Source organism: Canis lupus, chromosome 12 (assembly GCF_048164855.1).
Source record: "Canis lupus baileyi chromosome 12, mCanLup2.hap1, whole genome shotgun sequence".
Taxonomy (NCBI): Eukaryota; Metazoa; Chordata; class Mammalia; order Carnivora; family Canidae; genus Canis; species Canis lupus.
Window position 1 is genome coordinate 14,368,011 of NC_132849.1, and position 16,168 is coordinate 14,384,178.

The following is a 16,168-nucleotide window of genomic DNA, read 5'->3' on the forward strand; positions in this document are numbered from 1 at the left end:
GCAGAGTGGGAATTTGGAGGGGGCACAGGGAAGTCATTCTGAGTCCTTCTTGCTCAGCCACCAAAATGGGGTCCTGGGGAATGTCCACAGGAACAGCACAGCCCCACAACAATAGTTTCTGGATTTCCTAATTGGAACCATCTCTTTGCTCAAATCCCAAAAAGCACTTAGGACAAAAGAGAAGAAAAGCCATGGTGGTAGAGTTTTCTAAGATGTGCCAGAGACGCTGGAAAAAGTACAAATGCCGGGTGTGTGGAGCAGGCTAGCTAGGAGGGGCCAGGACAGAGAAGGGTCAGCGACTATCGTCACCAGTCAGATTCCATCAGAGGACATTCCTTCATCCACCTCAGATGGACTTCTGACCCTGGCCCCAGACCTCAGTCTGACCTGTCACCCTGACCTAAAACAAACCCCGGAGCCTAATTTCCAGATTGACCCTTAATCCTGGTCACAGATTGACCCTGCCCCTGACCCCAGACTGAACCCCAGTCCTCTGGAACACCACCCAACCTCTCCTTTGGCCAAAGGAATGTGGCTGCCCCCTCATGCACTGCCCCAAAGGGGGTCACGGCTCAACCCATGAGGCTCAGGGAGCAAGAGTGGGCTATGGATCGGAATATTTTTCTCATCCTGGCCTGAGAATGATCACCTGTTCCCCTGTAAGCATCCGTCTCCCTCCAGGCTGCTGCAGCTAGTATCCCAGGAAATCCTGCACACTCACCCCCCCCACCCCCACCCCCACCCCCACCCCGTCTACAAGTCTACAATCCTTTTTCCTGAGGCCCAGGGCACAGCCAGGGCTCCAGCTACTGCCTGCAGTGCTCTGAAGCCTTGGCTCACAGCTTGTGTTTCATATCCCTGTAGGCCTCTGGACACCTCGAAATCAGTCAGAACACACTGGGGATCAGTCGTGGGGATGCTGGTTCAAATGGACTTCTGCATGGATAGACTTTGCAGCGCTTGGCAGAAGGGGCGGAGAGAATATGGGGGACAGGCTGCAGGCACTCCTGGAATATGCACGCGATGGGCAAGATACAACCTCTGTCTGCATCCTCTTCCTGGGCTCTGAAAACACCCATCCACAGGGGCAAGTCTCCCTCAAAGCCCGCTCCTCATCAAGAGCTCCCCAGGAATGTCCCGGATGTTCTATGCCCAGAGGAATCTGGAGGCGTTGCACCTTTCAAATTCCTTATATGTGTGCAGCGCGTAGAGCCCACACATCTCTTCTGCAGCACTATTTTGTCTCATTTCCACACAGCCCATGAGATAATGCTCTTCTTAGGTATTAGGCACATTACTTTTTTGTATTGTTGAGAAAACTGAGGCCCAGAGTCCCCTTCCCCATCCTCACCGTACTGCCCTACTGTCTCTTCCTCCAAGGAAGCACACAGCCCTGTGAGACTTGAGATCCTGTCCCCCATGGCAGCTGCCCCTTTGTTTAACGTCCATTCTGACCATTAACACTGACGACAGAGTTGTCAATTTCACACTCAATTTTGCATAGTTTTGGCTCAGATTTTTAAAAATGTACACTTACTTTCTTTTCACTGAAACTACCTCTGCTTCTTCCAAACAGAGCCAGAGGATAACAGTGAGCAGAGAGCAGAGACCAGGAGCTGGTGGACAGGAAGCAGAGCTGGTATTCAGGGCTGGACAGAGTTTATGCAAGGCCTTCCAGGTTTCCCGCCTGGACTGGGATAGTCTGGGCGCAGGGGTAGAGCTCAGAATTTCACTTCAGGAAGTTCTATCTGCTCTTCGCCCCATCCTGCCTTGCTGGCATCCAGAAGTCCTGGGAAATCAGCGCCCTGCACCCCTTCACCCTCCACAGGCCTCAGGCTGGTCCTCATTTCATCTGAAAACCTCTCAGTACATGCTTGCCACTGGCAAGGCCCCTTTCCTGAAAAACCCCAAGACCAGTGGGGAAGCAAGATTCCATTTGCTTCTGAGGAGCTGTGTAGGAGAGGTCTCACCCCAGGACACCAGCTCCCGCTCAGATCTGTCCCTCCACTGCTTCTCCAAAACTGCAGGAGAAACTGCTACTCGAGGGATCCCTGGGTGGCACAGCGGTTTGGCGCCTGCCTTTGGCCCAGGGCGCGATCCTGGAGACCCGGAATCGAGTCCCACGTCGGGCTCCCGGTGCATGGAGCCTGCTTCTCCCTCTGCCTATGTCTCTGCCTCTCTCTCTCTCTCTCTCTGTATGACTATCATAAATAAATAAAAAAAAAATTAAGAAACTGCTACTCGAGTGGTGCCACTTTGGCCCTAGATCCAAACTCGTGGCCCTAGATATTCATCTCAGAGGCCTGCTTGTCTACCTTCTCCCACTCTATGCCCTCCTTCCAGAATAGCCACGGCAAGGCCGGCAGTGCACCTCCGGCGCCCGATCCTCAAGGACAGTGTAGAGGACGCTCCCTGACTGTGCCCTGGCTATTTGGAGAGGAAGGGGGACCCTCCTGTCCTGGCTGGGTAGGGGTGTGGAGTCAACCGGGCTCTGCTTGAAAATCGCTACAGCGACATGAATGCTGCCTTTCTAGAACCCCAGGAACTATATCCTCCTCCATCCCCCTTCCTTCCAGTGTCAGAGGCTCTGAGGCTGTTTAGGACATTCACAGACCCCTCCAAAACCACCGCCTGCCAGGGTCCCACCCAGTCCACCCACCTCTTGTGAGGCGCCCTCCTGCTCTTTGTGATGCCGTGGAGCCGGGCTGATTCCCGATTCCAGGTATTTATTTCTCATCTTCTTCCTTGTCCCTTAGTGTGACCTGCTCCTGCAACCCACCCCCCGCCCCACCCCGCCCCCGGTATCCTGTCATCATTGGCTGTCTAGATTTTTAATTTTTTAAAAAAATTTAGGTTTATTTGACAGATAGCGATGCCTGTCCGAGTGTCTCTACCTGCCAGGGTCAGATGCAGGCATAGCCTGGCTCCTCACTCCCGACCTCCCAGAGACCACTGGCTGCAAAAGAGCCCCTCACCCACCCTCTTGCCGCCCTGGGAAGGGGTGGGGGGGCGCTTAGGAAAGAAGTTTGCTGCTTTCTCCTTTGCCTGAATAAGAAACGAACCTCACCCCCCAACCTCATCTCAGAAAGCTCAGGTTCAGAGACTTACCCAGAAGGAATTTGACAAAGAAATGGAAATCTCCCCCACCCTCCCCTGTCAAAGCCCCCATACCCACTCCTTTTCCTTCCACCCCACACCCAACCCAGACGAAAGCAACTCAAAAAGGGACTTGCCGATGGAGAGAACGGGTAGGTACGAGGAACGCAGCTGACAGCTGTGTCCAAATCGGCACTGCCTGGAAAAGAGTAGCCTGCCCGGTGGCAGTGGGACACCGGCAGTGCCCCAAGCTGGCTGTGGCTGGCAGGGACACTGCCGCAGCGATGGCGTTCCCTCGGGCCCGGGGAGCCAAGAGCCCTTTATAGCCTGAAACCTGCCCTGGCACCGCCCACTGGGCGGCTGCAACCAGGCCTGCAACTAGGGGAGTCGCTGGAAGCTGGGAGGGCTTCCGCCCGGGACCCCAGGGCCAGACCCCCACGCACAGGACTCTGAGATTCCACTTCCTCCCATCCCAGGCAACTCTATGTCCTGGTATGTGCACAAGACTCTGTGTGTGTGTGTGAGTGTGCGTGCGCGTGTGCTCGTGCTAAACGTCCATTCAAAGACCTCAGATCTCTTTCCCTCAGCCTCTTTCTCTGGCGGTAACAGTTTTTGAAAGGATGGGGAGAGCAGTGTGTTTCTGCTCAGTTTATCAAATTACACTCGGTGACAAAGGACTGAAGTGCATTTTCTTGAAACCTTGACAATTGGGATCCAGGAAGAGAAAAGAAAGCATGACAGAGAACTCAGAGCTTTTGTGGAAGGTAGAACACGGCTATGAAAGGCAGGGGATGTGGTTGGGTGGCTCTAAGTGAATTTGCCTTCATGTGGTTTGGTGTTCAAAACTGCCTCCCCCACCCGCTACCTAAGCTGCAAAAATCCCACGGATCCCAGAAATTGCAAGATTGTTGATTTTTAAAAGGAACACTATTCATTTTCACATGGGCTGAGTCAGACAAGCTGGAGCACAGCTTCCTCCCGCCAGGGCTCTTTTCCCAGCCCTCCGGGCCAGCGGGCCAGCGGGGGGAGGCCTTCTCAGAGAGGTCGCTTGTTGACCTCAGTGCCCACCCCCCCCACCCCTCACCCCCACCCCAGCTTCTCCTCAGGAGCCTGTCTGAGAGAGGAACTGGGCAGGCTTTTCCTGGCCAAAGCCCTGTCCTGCACCTGAACTCTGAGGACTGCTAGATGGGGAGGCCATGTCGGTGGTCTGGGGCATTGGACTGCTCCTTTTCACAATTTAGGGGCAGAAGGGTGGGTAGCCACCCAAGTCGCCAGCCTGAGATGCACAAGAGCAAGCCTGAGAGGAAAATACGGCCTCATCCAGAGCTTGGAGACCTGCTCTGAAACCAGCCCACTCCCCCTACCCTGCCTTCCCATTCCCAGCTGGCTTTTGTTCAGAAGTCAGCCAGCAGGCAGGCCACTGACCTACCAGCAGCCTTGCCCACAGAGCTCAGAGAGACAGCTAACCTGAGAACCTCACTGGCACATATCCCCAACCCCAAAGCATGTCCTCTAGCATGAGCCACGGCTGCTGCTCTCTCCCAGAAGGAGATGGAGAGGCAGAGCTGGGAGGCCTTGTGTCCACTTCCTAAGCAACCCCCACTTCTCTTCTCACACTTACACCAGCTCCACGCTAACCAGTTCCCTTAGTTTCTTCCCTGGAAACTGATAAGGTGGGCAAAGCCAAGAGTCGCCCGGGTCTGACTGTTCTGATGGCCAAGGCCCTGTCCTGCACCTGAACTCTGAGGAGCATGGTCCCTCCATGCTCTCACTTGATCTCCATGCCTGGGCCTGGCCACTCTGGAGGTACCAGGAGGTCCGTGGGAGGCCTTCTAGCCCGCCCTGCCCATCAGTATCACCACCAAAACTCTATGCTTCCTCTTCCAATCAAGTTTCAGTACCAGCCCCTGGTCTCACTCCCTGCGACTAGATGGCCACCCAGAAATGCCTTCTGTATGGAAAATCTGGGGTGCCTCTGCCTGTCTTAGTTTTCCCTCCACTGGTTTCTTTTTCTTTTTACGATTTGTTTATTTCCTTGAGAGAAAGAGCACAAGCAGAGGGAAGAAGCAGGGGAAGAGGGAGAAGCAGGCTCCCCACTGAGCAGGGAACCTGACGTGGGGCTCAGTCACGGGACCTAGCAACATGGCCTGAGCTGAAGGCAGATGCTCAACTGAGGGAGCCACCCAGGTGCCCCTTCCCTTTACTGGTTTCATTCCTTCCTCACTGTCCTGCTTTCCAAACCCATTCATTCTCTGCACTCGCAATTAGGCGGGGTAGCTTGGTAGCTACAAACAAGGATTCTGGAGTCCTTTAGACCTAGGCCTCAAATCTGCTCTGCCATTTATTAGCAGAGCACTATTCTTGCCCTGTGTGAGCCTCAGAGCTCCTCCAGTGTGGCGAGTGGGTTAGTAGGGAACGAGAGCTGGGGCACGGAGACCTATCAGGAGACTGGGGATAACTCAGGTAATAGCAGCAGTTATAACAATAGTGATAATGATAGCACAATAATAATAGCTAGCAGTTATATTTCCTGAGTGCCCAGTGCTTCACATGTATTATTTCATTTAATCCTCACAGTGATCCCACAAAGTGGATACTATTATCCCCACTTTACAGAGAAGGAATCTGAGGTACCAAGTGGTTCAAAAAGTTGCCCAAGTAAACTCTGCCGCATTTTGAGAGTTAAACTCAGGGAATCTGGATTAGTCTGAGCTATTATCCAGCATACTAAGAACTAAACCAACTGGTAGTAGTGAGGATAGAGAAATGTGGGAAAATTTTAGAAGTATTTAGAGTTCTAATCAGAAAGTGGATGGATATGGCAACTGACTAGGGGTGGAGGGAGGAGGAAGGGGGTGGTTAGGATTTCAGGTGCATGGTGGTCTTATCTACTAGGCTAAGAAACTCAGAAGAAGGGTGAAGCTTGAGAGACAAGATGAGTTTGGTTTTCCCCTGGATGATTCCAGGTGGTTGAGGGATATTCAAATGGAGCTGCGTGGTGGGCTGTAGGATATGGAAATCTGGAGCACAAAAGAGAGATCTGGACTGAAAAGAGATTTGAACATCATCTGCATTCAGGTACTAGGGGAAGATGTGGGAATAGAGAAGCCTGTACAGAGAAGCCAGCCCAGGAGAGAGTCCCAGGGAGTACCAGGTACAAGCAGAGGAGCAGGAGTCCCGGAAAGAAGGACCTCTTTTCTTTGCTCATAACACACATCCTAGTTAACTTCACTTGAGACCGATTACCCTATTTGTTTGTTTCCCTTCAGCACTTAAAATCAGAGTTATCAAGGAACTCTGCTTAGCAATTTCAGCCCTACTTAACTGAGGGCCACACAGACACACTCACGTACACATGCACATGCATGTACACAGAACTTCCTGATCTGTGGACCCCCATTAGTAAGATTCTTTATCCAGCTGCCTTTTTAGCAGCACTTTTCAGTATCTTATAATTGTTTATAAAGCTATCTACTTCACTGAGGTATTTCAGCACATGACATGGTGACATGAACATTTTAGGGGCCCCTCCTAAGTGGGCAGGGTCTCATCTGTCCCCAGGCTAGGACTCTGTCCAGGCCGCCAGTCTTGCACCAAGTAGAGCTCTCCCCTTGCACTATGTCCTCTACCAGACCGTGGCTTCCTAGAGAACACAACCTGACTCCACTGTCTTCCTCTGTGCACTCAGGACAGAGACAGAAAGGGGATCTCTGAAGGAGTGGGGAGTAGGAGGACCTGGTGAGCTCAGAAGTACCACACTATTAGGTGTTCACAAAAAAAAAAACCAAAAAAAAACAACAACAAAAAAACCAAATGGGTGTGGGTAGGGGGAAAATATGAGAAGAAAAGCAGACAAATAATAGAGAGAGATGCAGCCACTTCCCATGCTCTCTTCTGACCCACTGTAGGAGAGCTCATGTGCCAGAGGAGCAAACATGGGTGGCCGGGTCAGGGGGAAGGCAGGAGAGAAGGGCAAGAGACAGGTGAGGGAAGGAGAGGAGGATGAGGGTGCTTAGGTAAGGTCTCTATGCAGTAATGCTAGTTATTAAAGCACCAGCTCCAAACCTCTGGGCTCAGCATGCCCTCCAAGGGGAGACAAGGCATTGCCATGGGGGGCAAGTGGCAACTGTGGGGAAAAGACCGGGCACAACTGTCACGTGGAGAGCAAATGAGCAGGGCAAGAATCCAATGCTTCTTCCTCTGCTGGGGGTGTGCGCACATTCTGATTCTCACAGATGCTCCTATTGCACTCACATCCATGCATTCTTTTCTCACACTACACATGCTCATCCCCCTCCCCATTCTCCACAAGCTGGGGCAGGAGGTGGGAACACTGAACTCCATGGCCTTGCAGCTTCAGGCCCAGCAGGAGGAGGACCGGCCACTGTTCTCTGCACCTTAGGACCCAGATGAGGAGTGACTGGCTTGGCCTGCTGTGTGAGGGACACCTCACAAGAAGATGGCCTGCTGGGGGTGAGGATGGGAGTAGGGGTGAGGCAAGCTTCTCAGGGAGGGCCACACTCATGTAAAAAGACCCTGCGTGGCCCTTTTCCTAGGCCCCAGATAAAGGTTTCCAGCTCTGCCCAACTGCTGATGTCTCTCCACCAGGGCTCCTCTCAGACAGGGCCATGGTCAGTTTGGGGAAAGCAGGATGAGCTGCTGTAGGGCAGGGGCAGCCCTGGGCTCAGAGAAGCCATCACTGATCCCTCAGGGCTCTGTTACAAGAACTTGCACCCTCCTTCTCCTGTGACTGAGTGCTCCCTCTCAGCCCCCACAAAGCAGCTGCAGTACTCAGTACAGAGCAATAGTAGAGAGAGGGACACTCAGTCCACAGTTAGAGAGCTGTCTGGAAAGGAGACATTTGGGCCAGGGGCCTCTCTCTGCCCACCTTATGACCAGCCAACCCAACTCAGGCCAAGGGGCGGCGGAATGAGCACAAGCCAGGGGTCAGTTCTGCCATCAACAGCTGGAGAGTCTTGACCATTTCTCTCTGAGGCTCAATTTTCCTATAAAAATGGGGATAATAAGTTCTTGCCTTACTGGACACTTGGCAGTTGTGAGGCTTTAGAAAAAAAAGAGGGGGGTGATTTATGTAGACACTTGAAATGACAGGCTCCTAGCAGGGGCAGATTTGAGGAGAAGCTGAGGGAGCTGAGGTTTTGGGGTCTCACCTTTCTAGGCTCCTTCTGAAACCCTGAGAGTGGCCCTCGCAATTCATATTTTTGTATTATTTTCTTACAGATTTCAGTTTTCCCAACCCCTGGGACCTGAATGCTACTGCTTCCCCTTCTCATGTCCTCTTATTCTCAGTCCTCTCCAAGTATATTCCAGATGCAGAAGGAGAATTGCCCAGTCTGGCCGGCAGAGCTAAAATGAGCCCTGGGCCAGGTCCCATCCAGATAGAAGGTCTGGGTGAAACCACCTCTCCTGAGCAGGTTGCCCTCGGACTGGTCTCATGGCTGAACTGGGCATGGTGTCTGTCCTTCCCCATCCTCTACTCACAGCAGCTGGCCCAACCCAGGGATCAGGCTAAATGAATTCCCTGGGTTCTCAGAAGTTGTGGCTGACTCTGAGCCTTGTGTCCCAGTCTGGCAGGGGCTTTGCTCCAAAAATTATGAACTCCTAGAGAAGCTAGTTGTAGGGACGTGCGTGCTAGACAACCCAGAGGCTCGGGTATGGGCCTTCAGGAGAACAAAAGCAACTTGGTTGGCTTCTCCATTAGCACCCCGTTTCCCTAAGGAGCCTTGGAGGGAGTGGGGACACAGGGCTCCATCCTCAGTGTCTGGGAGATGGATGGGGCTGATTTTTTCCACGATTCCTCCCCATAAATCTGATTTGGCCCCTCATCAGTCTCGGCCAGTCTCCATGGAGGTGTGTGGTAGTGATGAATGGGCTGCCTGGCTAATGTGACTGAGGTGGCAGGGACTTGGGGAGGGGCTCTGCTCTGATGGATGGTCCTCATGAGGGCATATTGCATTAGACACCCATAATGCAATCAGCAGGGCCATTACGATACCAATTTGTTGCTCTTCCTCACCAGGGTGGGGCAGTGAGCTGGAAGATGAAGGACAATGTCAGGACTTTGGAGACACCTGGGAGGGGGGGGCGGATTTCAGGAGGGGGTCAGATTTCCCTGTTGGGGGATTTTGCTGGGGGGATAATATGAAGCCAAAGAAAGCCCAAGCTGGAAAGAGAAGAGAGGGGAAGTGAAGCCCAGAGAGAAGATGTGACCTGTCCAAGGTCACTTCTGGAACCAGAGGGAAGAGCTGGAGATAGCACCTGAGTCCCCTGCTTTCTGAGCCAGGGTAAGCGGGGATGGAGGAGACAATGGCATTAGGAGAGAAGAGCCTCATCGCTGGCCTCTGTGTGGCTCAAAGCATCCACATTCCCCAGGAGATGTGCCGAGATGAGCAAAGCCAAGGACTGCTCCTGTGAAGAAAGCAGGTGGTCCACTACGCGGTGCTGCACTGGCCCCAGACGGCGCCCACTCCAGACACCTCCCCCACGTTATTTGTGATCTATAACCGTACCGTGAAGTTTCTCCTGTGACTTTAGTCTCCGGAACATGACACTGTCTCCAGTCTTTCCTTATCCTACAGGTCATCAGAAGAGAACCTTTACAACAAAACATTCCTCCCTGCTTGTGAAAGCTGTCAGCAGCTCCCAGTTGCCCTCAGGATGGGGCCTAGCCTGGCTCTCTGACTTCAGCCTTTCTCCCAGCCTGAGACCCAGGGCTCCCTCCACTCCGCCAGCCTCTTCTGTGGCGGCAAGAGCAGGCCCAAGCTTTTAGGTTCCGGGGCCCTTTCCTTGGGCCTCACGGGCAGGAATCAGACTATCGGATGCTTCAGTTCTGGGGAAGTTCAGCCAGGGCAGGCTTCACTCCTGCTATCTTTGCCCCGGCCCTCCTCTGGATCCCCTTGCTTTTTTTTTTTTTAAATTTTTATTTATTTATGATAGTCACAAAGAGAGAAAGAGAGAGAGGCAGAGACATAGGCAGAGGGAGAAGCAGGCTCCATGCACCGGGAGCCTGATGTGGGATTCGATCCCGGGTCTCCAGGATCGCGCCCTGGGCCAAAGGCAGGCGCCAAACCGCTGCGCCACCCAGGGATCCCATGGATCCCCTTGCTTTACCTCCAGGCTCACACTGCACTGTGCTGGTATTGATTTTATGCTCCGTCCTTTCAATGTATTAAAATGATAGCAAGTACAGAGATTGCATTCTTCCTCTTCAGAGCCCCCTGTGTCTATGTTCTCAATAAGTGTTTTTCTACATGAATCCTCTCATATATTCCAGGACTCAGCTCGTTTCCATCTCAAGCAACTTCATTCTGGTCATTTCTAAATGTTTCTTCCCTTCTGTCCAGAGCCACGCCAATCTCTCTCTTAGCCTGGAAGGACTTTCCCTCGATGCCAATGAATTCTAGGCTGACACCTCAGAAAGGATGGGATTAAAGAGCATGACTGTTAGAATCAAGAAACTTTGGAGAACTTTCTCTGCTTACTGATCTATAGTTTGGAGATAGGTCAGTTGTGAGGTTACATTTACCATTTGATGGCATTCTGTGCGCAATTTCTTTCCCTCACCAGATTTCTAAAAGATATCCTCTCCAAGTGTCTAAAACAGATTTCCTCACCTTCTCTCAAACCAACATTTCCCTGGCACCTGGCAACCCTGTTTCTGGCAGCCCTGTCAGTTTTTCCAGTAAATTAAGGGAACATTAGTTTACCTCTCCCACCTCTCTGGCTGTTTAATTAAGCAAAGGTCAATTGATTTACCATGCATTTTGATTCTTGAATCCACCCCTCATCCCCATACTCATTTCCACTATCCTCAGATTAGAGGAATCTTCAGATGGGGTAAGAGTTTGTTTAGAGATAATCTATACAATTAAATCTGCTGCTATAGCCTATTTTCTCACCCTTTCTTACCCTTACTTCCCACCCTGTTTCTCACTCATCTACACTTACCTGATGGCTTACAGGAGTCACAAACTATCAATGAGCAGCACCCTAGGTACCTCCTTCTGCCCCAGATGAAGGTAATTTTACAAGCTATATCAAGGAACAGATAACCCTTGATACAGCACTTCAGAGAATAAAGATAAGATTTCTCAAAAAAATTCCTTCTGCATGCCAAAACAAAACCTGTTGAAAGCAGCACAAAAACACTATTTGTACAGACAAGTCTTACTTATGAATATTTATATGAAAATGCTAATCAAATGCTACCAAATAAAATTCAGAAGTTCATCAAAATAATCAACCCAATCATAACCAAGTGGGGTTGAACTCATAAATGAGCCAAAAAATATTTCAACAACAGGGTCTGCTACATTAATAGGTAAAGAAAAAAGACTGATCCCTTCACTTTGTGTTGGGAAAAAAAAGCGTTTAATAAAATTCAACACAAATTTCTTATAAAAGCTTGCAATATGCAAGGAATAGAAGAAAACTTTAACCTTATAATTCACAACTGAACATTAGAAGCACTTCAATTAAAACAAGGAACAAATTCTAGCCATGATCTCTATTGTTCAACCCTGTGTGGTTGTCTTAATTAAATTTTTAAAAAAGTCACAAATGCAAGGAAAAATCAGAAGTATGAATATAAACACAACAAATGAACAAACAAAGGAAAAAGACAAAAAACAGACCAATACAGAGAATTAACTGGTGGTTGACAGAAGGGAGTTGGTGGGGGGAGGAGATGAGTAAAATAGATGAAGGAGATTAAGGGTACGCTCGTGGTAAAGAGCATGGAGAAATGCATGGAAGCACTGAATCACTGTACTGCACATCTGAAACTAATATAGCACTGTATGTTAACTATGCTTGAATAAAAAAGTAAATGAGCAATAGTAACTCCAGAAGAAGTATGAATATAAATAAAAGAGATCGCTCTTGAACAAATTTCTGATTTCTTTCAAGATTATTGATCTTTTAGAGCTCTCTCTCCCTTTCTGGAAAAGAAATATTCATGCAGTGGAATATACAATTTTGGCAATATGTATTTTTCTGGAAGCATCAGCCATCCTTAGGTTTGTGGATTTCTTTCCACAAAATTTACTTATATTTTAGTTATTTTTAAAAATTACTTCAAAAAATGTCCTCAACTCTCTGCTATTTCCATTTTCTGATCCTAATTTCGTCCAGGAAACAGGAAAGTATTTGTATTTTCTTACACTGGTTTTCCTTGATTAGGTTTGCTTAGTGATTTGTCTAGTTCATCCCCCTACCAATAAAATAGCTCTTTTATTTAGAAAGGAATAGGACTTTGTCATGGTTACAGCTGTTAGGACTGCCTACAATACAATCTCTCCGAGAATCAACAAAAAAACCTATTTAATAAAAGCATGTCGTAACTTGTTCAGATACATGATAAACATATAATCAATAGCTTTCTTATGTTAGAATTAATAAATTAAAAATACGATTTAAAATACATAATGAATAATGTGAATATTTATGTGAATAATGTGAATTCATGAATAATGCAAGACTTGTGGAAAGAAAACATAAAACTTTATGAAAGACATAAAAGAAGACCTAAATAGAGACTTACCATGTTGGGATGTCAGTTTCTCCAAAATTGAATAAATTCAATATAATCACAATCAAAATCCCCATGGGATTTTTAAATGAAATTTCACAAATTAATTCTATCGCTCATCTGTGAGAATAAACATACAAGAATAGCCAAGATATTTCAGAAAAAGATCAATGATGGGAGACTTTTCATACTAGATATCAGAATATATTTTAAGGTATCAAAAATTAAAGTAGTCTCCTATTGACACTGAAATAGAGAAATAGGCAAGTAGGATATTGAGTCTAGAAATAGACCCATGCATTGAAAATCAGTGAGGAAAGGATTGACTAATAATAGGCATTTAGGATCTTCCAATAGCCATTTGAGAGAAAAAAAAAGTTTAGAGTTGCATCTTATATAACCCCAAAATAAAATCCAGATAGATTGAAAATCTAAATATAAAACAAAAATATTTTTATAATCTGGAGGCTAGGAAAGCCTTTCTAACCAAGGTACATAACTCAGATACTTAAAAGAAAAGACTGACAATTAAATTACATTAAATTTCAAGATTCTTTATGACCAAAATAGGTGAATGTGAAGTTATAGGTTAGCAATTCTGAAACTGTAGAGTGGGTTTGAATAAATAAGTAAATGGCTGGTAGACAGCGGGAGCCGGGTTCTCATCACTGGAGAGAAGGAAAGATTAGAATTATCCCTGTGGTACTGGATTGGAGTTTGAAACATCTATGTAAACTCATTTATATGTATATATATAATATATACCACACACACACACACACACACACACACACACATGCATACATGCACACACAGATACATGAATACAGAAATAAATAGAGATATGCAGGTATATGTGAGTTAGTGTATATAATAAAGTATCTATCTCTGTCTGCTAAGAGCCCATAAACAGCACCCCAGTAGCAATGAGCACACCAAGCACCCAGATCTTGGTTTCTAAATATCATTCTACTGTAAAAGGAGCGCTAAGGCTCCTTGAAGAATTGGGTAATTCTAGGACTGTAACAGGAAAAGCACAAGATAAACCTGAAGCATCTTATAGTTCCATAAATCTAAGAAATGTTAAAATAAACAAAAGGGTGGAAGTTTTTCAAAGGTAGACAGGAGCCAACTTGAAAGAACTTTCCAATGGCCAAATTTGAGCAAAGAAACAAATAACATGGGTTGGGCTATAATCTGAAGTATAAAATAAATGCAGAAGTCCAGAGGATAAACATAGAGACCTGAGAGCAGAATTCAATGGGGAAAAAAATAATAGTCTTTCAACAAATAATGCTGGAATAATGGGACCTCCACACATAAAAGAATGAATTTGGACCTCTAACTTATACCACATGCAAAAATCAACTCAAGATGGATAAAAGACCTAAATGTAAGAATTTAAACTATAAAACTTTAAAAGGAAATGAAGGTATACATATTTGTGCTTTTGTATTAAGCAGTAATTTCTTAGATCACACCAAACCACAAGCAACAACAACAAAAGATAAATTGAGACTTCATCAAAATTTAGAAACTTTGTCCATGAAAAGGCACTGTCAAAAAGTTAAGATTCATAGAATGGGAGAAAATATTTGCAAATCATATTTCTGATAGGGGCCTAGTATCCAGACTATAAAGAACTCTTACAACTTAACAATAAAAAGACAACCCATTTAAAAAAAAAAAAAAAAGAGCAAAGGACTTGAATAGACACTTCTCCAAAGATGATATAAAGTGGCCAAGATCCACACAGAAAGATTCTCAATATCATTAGTCATTATGGAAAGGCATATCAAGGGGCACCTTGGTAGCTCAGTCAGTGAAGCATCCCACCCTTGGTTTCAGCTCAGGTCATGATCTCAGGTTCCCGAGATCCAGCCCCTTATGGGGCTCTGTGTACAGTGCAAAATCTGCTTGAGATTCTCTCCTTCCCCCTCCTCTTCTGCCTCCCTCCCCACTTGTGTTCACGCTCTCTCTCTAAAATAAATTAAAAAAAATTTTTTTTAAAGAAATGCACATCAAAACTACAGTGAGATATCACTTCATAGCCACTGGGATGGCAATTATAGAAAAAAAAAAAAAAGCCAAAACCCAGAAAATGGCAAGTATTGGCAGGCCATGATGAACGCTTATACATTGCTAGAGGGAACATAAAATGCTAAAGCCTCTTTGGAAAACTGTTTGGCAATTTCTCAAAAAGTTAAATGCAGAGTTACCATATTACCCAACAATCCCACTTCTAGGTATGTATCCAAGAGAATTAAAACATTTGTTCCAAAAAAAAAAAAGTATCCACCAATGTTCATGGAAGCATTACTCATAATAGTTAAAGAAGTAGAAACCACACAAAGGTCCATCAAACCTAAATGGATAAATGAAGTGTGGTATGTTCATGCAATGGAATATTATTCAGTCATAAAAGCAATAAAGGACATTGTATATACATGGATAAACTTTGAAAATGTTATGCTAAGTGAATGCAGCCAGATGCTGAAAGTCACATATTATATGGTTCCATTTATATGAAATGTACAGGATAGAGAAATGAATAGAAATTAATATCTACAGGATAAAAAGTGGATTTGGGGGATGAGGGAAGGAGGGAATTGGGAGTGATTGCTAGTAAGTACAAAGTTTCTTTTGGGGTGATGGAAGTGTTCTGAGATTTGATGCAGACAGTTGCAAGATGAGTATAGAGAAATCCATTGAATTGTATGTTTTGAAATGCTGAATTTTATGTTGTGTGAGTTCTATTACAATACAAGATTACAAAGAGAAGAAAGTAGTCTAAAATAGATGCAAAAACATGTGTGAATGTCCATACTGAGATAAATAAGTGATTTAAATAAATTAATTAAGATGAAGAGCCAAAACTTTCCTATGAGTTCCCAATGGTTTATCTAGATGCCCATTCTAGGAGGCAAAGCTTAAGCCCCTCCCCTCCCTGCTGCCATCTTAGTGGTGTACTGCTGTCAGTGACTTGTTTCTAAACAACTAGAATATGGAAAGGGATAAATAGTCGCTTTATGGTGGAGAAGCATGAAGGACACTGTTATACCCAAGTGTTCAAGGTTCATACCACTAGTGATGTTGTGTAACTTCCGACGTATCACCTCTATTGTATTCTTTCAAAAAACCCATAACCCCCATCTACTTAAGAGCAAAACATCAGATGAATGCCAATTGAAGGACATTCTACAAAATGTCTAAACCAGCATCCTCAAAACTGTTAAGGTCATAAAGAAATAAGGAAAGATAGAGAAACTGTCACAGACCAAAAGAGCTAGAGCAAATAAACATTGTGGTATCCTAGATTGAATCCTGGAACAGAAAAGCTGGTGAAATCCCACTGAAGTCTGGGTTATGGTTTATAAAATTTTCACAAATGTATATAGTAATATGTTAACAAGAGAGGAAACTGGGTGAGGGGTATATGAGAACTCTGTATCTCTTTGCAGCTTCTCCATAAAGTGCAAGACTAGGAGAAAATATTTGTTCATATGTAACAAATGCATAGTT